Consider the following 5,587-nt stretch of genomic DNA (forward strand, 5'->3'; position numbering starts at 1 on the left):
TTGTCGGCTTATCTGCCCATTAAAACTTTGTATTGTGCTATCAGTGCATTGATGTGGTAGGTGAGATGCATTCCATGGAAACAACACAGTCACATAGGCGTGGGATTTTTATTTAAAATGGTGAAAACAAGTATTTTCGATTTCCCCTTAACCCCGTTCATCATAGCCCCTAGTGCGCCTTTCCTCATATGACCGGGCACTGGGACCAGGGGCTGAGTCCTCAGGTGTTAAGGTCCTTGGACCCGTGTCTAGAGGCCTTTTCCTTTGTTATCGTTTTCTCTTTCATATTGGCACTTCAACAATGTTTTACCATGTTCTACGCTTTTTCCTTTAACTGCTACGATCGTCGGTCCGCGGGGTGATGTCATCACTACCACGTTTCACCCTGTGAGTGGTGACACGTGGCACCCTGAAGTGGCCCCATGTCATCCCTGAAAACGCTGAAACTAGGTGACATGTGTCCTCTGCCACATCATCAACCGTATAGCCACATCACTACTGACATCAACTTCCCTATCAGATTAGAGGACCAATTAGAGACCGCCACGTGGCCCCCTGGAGGAGGGAGAAAAAGGTCGATTGGGACTTGGTTTTGCATGGAATTCCTTTGTATTTGGTTTTCTTGCCCTCCCGGTTATGCACCACTTCATCACACTACCGGCAATTTGCAGGTCTTGTTGAGTTGAAACCCCACCAAATCGTCAATCATCGATGCCCCCTGGAGGAGAGAGAAAATGGGAGGCCCGACCCTTGGTATTTCCATGATTTTCTTTGTTAACACTTTCTAGTCCTTCCCCAAAGGTGCAAGAATATATCACAAATCAACCCCCACATGGTTTGGAGTATGATGTAACCGAGGGACTACTGGATCTGCGGGATGCGGGATGTGATATCAACATTTGGGATTGTGATATGCTGATAACCTTAGTTGTGTGCCCAAAGGATCCTACCAATATGTCGATACGCTCTATGCCCAGGGCTCCTAACTGTAGATTTACGATAAAAGCTCTGCCCGGACCCATCGACTATCGATATACGATATCGGTGATCGGCAGATCGCTGTTTTTGCACTCGCCAATGCTCCTTTCCTGCGAGAAAGCCCGATTTTCGATTGCGATAAGCCTCTGCCTGGACCCGCCCACTGCGCATATGCGATATCAACGATCGATGGATTGATGTTTTTGCACCCGCTGATGCTCCTTGCCGGCCAAAAATTCCGATTTGCGATTGCGATAAGCCTCCTGGGTTCCGATTGGGATTTGTCTCCACAGTTAGTCATTTTTCTTTATTTTCTAGGCTTTTCAAGGTAATCTTAAAAATTCTTTACCTTCGACTCCAGGAATCCATTTTTAGACTTTTATATACCACTGGAAAGCCCTTTCAGAGCACTACATAATGGGGAGGGTTTGATTTGGCTCTAATAGCTTTTTTGGCCTGGGATGGAGGCTCCAAAATTCACTACTCATAGGAAATCTTGGCCAATTGAAACCCACAATGTAGTGAGTAACAACATTGGCTCCAATTGGGGATAGTGCCTTGTCGGAAAGGCGCTGAGGACCTGCAAACTAGTAGCCTTTCCATCCATTGGGAATGGAGTTATTTTTAAACAAAATATAATTATGTAAAAAGGACTTTTTTGATAATAAACTGAAAAACTTAAATAACAATTTCAACACACACCAAATATTTACAATGAGCAAGAGACAAATATCTCTAATTTTGAAAATAATTTTTTAGGAACTGACCATTTATAGGCAGTTCCAATAGTTAACCATCCAAGTTTTCAAGCATGTAAGTGTTGTTTCCCCTCTCTTCTGCAATCTTGAAGGGGTCAAACCATAGTTGATCAAATTTCCCATGCTTTCCTTTGTCTTCTCGCTTGACATCCCATTTGAGCACCAGATCTCCCTGTTGAAGAGGTATGTCCTTAGCCTTCTTATCATATAGAGATTTCATCCTTTGTTGATAGTTTGACAGTTTGGTCCCCACCTGCTCTCTGTTCTCGTGAAGCTCCACCAGCTAATTTATTCTTCTATTCAAGGCACTAGGCTCTTCCTTGACTTCTTGCAACAACTTGGCTATTGGCATTGCTAATTGGATAGGGAAGACAACAACCTTTCCATACACCAACTCAAAAGGAGATTTCCCAATGGATATTTTTGGCGTTACATGGTTAGCCCATAGAGCAAACTTTAGTTGAGAGTCCCAGTTCCTTTGATTTTTAGTAATGGTCTTCTTTAGAGCTCTCACCACAGTTTTATTAGAAGACTTAGCCAAGCCATTCCCTTGAGGGTATGTATGTATCCAATAATAAGTGATTATTTGAAGACATGTGCATTATAAGTGATTATTTTAAAATGACACCCAAAGCGGGACAATATGTTCTCCTCCATGAATTTTATCACCACTGAATCAATAACATTCATAGCTGGGATAGCCTCTACCCACTTGGTAAAGTAGTCAGTGGCTGTTAAAATCCACTTGTGTTGGCTGCTAGAAGGTGGGTTGATTTCTCCAATGAAGTCCAATCCCCACTATCTAAAGGGTTCCTCTACATGCACAAGAATCAAGGGGAGAGGAGCAAACTTCTATCTTTCAGCAAACAACTGGCATTTTTGGCATGATCTGACTTGAGAATAAACATCTCCAAACAACGTGGGCCAGTAAAATCTTGCCTTGAGGATTTTTTGTGTTGTTGCCTTCCAACTGTAGTGTCCTCCATAGACTCCCCCATGGAAAACCTCAATCACTTCATGGGTTTCTCCCTCAACCACACATAGCAGCAATACCCCCACTGGGTCCTTCCAATAGAGTAGTCCATTAGATATAATGTATTTTTGTGCCTGCAATCTCAGATTCCGGTATTTAGATCTATCCAGTCCCAACGAGCATCTTAGGAATAAGAGGTAATGAACAATGTTCTTATACCTGGGCGATCCCTCATATTTGGAATAAATCTTCTGCTAAGCCGTTTTGATTCTACTATGTTTTCCCTCTGGGCTACCCTCCTCCATGATCAAGCTTATTCCTAGAGCTTGGCAGTTGGACTCGAACAAAATCTTGGCCAACCCCCGGCCTTTGATGAGCTTGGTAGGCTTGATTTCTAGCTCATATTCCTATATTTTAGCTATCCCTCTTCCCTTTGTTGTCTCCTTACACCAGAATGTCTTTGACTGTTGTCGTTGGGACAAACGTTGTGATTTTGGATTGCATACAAAACAAAATCATCGCCTTGACCAGTGCATAAGCCTATTTCTCCAATATATCATACTTCAGCTCAGCGTCCCTTGGGAATTGACTAAAAAAGGAAATAGGCTACTTGTAACCATCTTTATTTTTCTGTAATAACATAGCAACAATGGTATGTGGAGAGGCGAAAGAAAAGATGTAGAAGGGCACTGAATAATCAGGGCTGACTAGCACTAGGGCCTCAGCCAAAGCTTCCTTGATCCTAGTGAAAGAATCATGTGGGACGGAGCTCCACTTAACTTCATTCTCCTTCTTGAGCATATCTGTGATACCTTTAACTATCTCAGTGTAGTTGGGTATGAACCGCCTTAAGAAATTTATCCTCCCCAAAAAGGCTTGGACTTCTTTCTTGTTTCTGGGCAAGGGAATGAGGCTGATGGCTTTGACTCGTTCCAGATCAATATTCACCCCTTCTTGCACTACTATGTGACCAAGTAGCTTCCCCTCATTTAGGGCGAACTGAGATTTCTTTGGATTCAGAGAGAGGCCATACCTTCTGCACTTCTCGAAAGCGAGATTTAAATGGAGGATATGCTCTTCATCAGTCTTAGAAAAGACGGTGATGTCATCCAAGTAAAATACCATAAATTTATCTTGCTTGCCCACGAAAGCTATGTCCATAGCTCTCTGGAATGTGGCTCTTGCATTTATCAACCCAAATGGCATGTAGGCGTACATGACAGTCCCCCACGGGGTGGTGAAAGTAGGTTTTTTATGGTCCTCGGGGTGGACCGCCACTTGGTTATATCCTGAAAATCCGTCCATCATGGACATTCTAACTGCACCCACTACCTTTGGCAATATACTATCCATTTTGGGTAGAGGGTAGTTGTCTTTTAGGGACACCCTGTTTAAATTTTGGAAGTCCACGCACAACCCGCCCTGTTTAAATTTTGGAAGTCCATGCACAGCCTTATCTCTCAGTTCTTCTTTCGGACAGGGACCAAATTAGCCACCCACTCAAAGTATCTTAGAGGGACTATGATTTTGGCCTGCAACAGCTTCCTTACCTTCTTTTCAATGGAGGGAAGTAAGAGTGGGTTTATTTGTCTGAGTTTCTGTTTACATGGCTTTATCCCACTCTTCATAGGAATCTTATGTTGAATAATATTTGTTTCGAACAATTTCAAATCATCATAAGACCAATCAAATACATCTTTGTTAGTTTTGAACAGATCTAAATACCTTTGTTTATATTGCAGGGGACTCCTTTGGACAACCTTATCATCTGGGGCTCCTCCTTTGATCTAATGTTGCAATCTTTGACTTGCTCATCCTTCTTTGAGGCCATTTGTTTGGATGTTATGTCATCTTTATTGAAAAGTCTTTCTATTGGAACAAGTCCACGAGGGATGGTGTTCCCTTTTAGTTGCAACTTTTTTTTCCCAGCCATTGTGTCTTTCAATGGAGTGGCTTCTTATTTTGATTCTTCTTCTTCTTGATTGATGGTGGAGTGGGAAAACTCCCCATCGACTTCTATGAATCTTTTTACTTGCTTGTCATCTTCGAATACCTACCAGTGTTTGACATTATTAGGTATTGAAGGCATGTATCTGACTTTTATCTCATATATGAGAAGTGGATTCTATGGGGGCTTCAAAGTGCTTGTAGCTACCGCAAGAGAGTCAGCCATCCTGTTTTCTTCCCTGGGCAGAAACTGGATGTTAAATTCCAGAAAGAAATTGTCGATTAAGTCCCACACTTCATTTCGGTACGTCCTCAACCTGGGGTGTTTGACTTGGCATTGGTCTTGGATTTGCTTCATGACCAGCTCAAAATCTCCATATACCGATAGAAATTCAATGTTCATATTTCTCGCCATTTGTAACCCCAGGAGTAGTGCTTCATACTCCACTACATTGTTGGTTGCCTAAAATTTGAGCTTGAAAGAGAGGTATATCATGTTGCCTTCCAGAGATACCAACAATGTTCCAGCTCCATTTCCCTCCTTTGAGTTTGCTCCATCGAAGTACAATTTCCATACTTTGTTTTCATTTAAATGCTGGTATTTTAACTACCTTGTCAAGTGTACTGATGCTTCTTCTAAGAGGTTCTCATCCTCTTCTAAGAATAGGCAGGAGATGTCACTGTCTTTCCCATGCACTGGGGAGTTCTCTGAGCCTTTAGTTGGGGTCATGGTTTTCACAAACCAGGATTCTCTGTACAACCTTCTTTGCTCACCTCCAAAAGTGGGAATGGTGGCATAAGTAAGGTCTAGCTTGATAGAGCCACCCACTTTGGAACCCCAAGATCTGGATAAGAGCATTCCAAAATGAGGAGGTATATCAACCACCACTATATCCATTACCACACTTTTCACCAGGATCTGAGCCAAGTT

This window comes from Pinus tabuliformis, chromosome 3_1 (assembly GCF_031772625.1).
Source record: "Pinus tabuliformis cultivar Carrire ecotype Pingquan chromosome 3_1, CPIR1, whole genome shotgun sequence".
Classification (NCBI taxonomy): Eukaryota; Viridiplantae; Streptophyta; class Pinopsida; order Pinales; family Pinaceae; genus Pinus; species Pinus tabuliformis.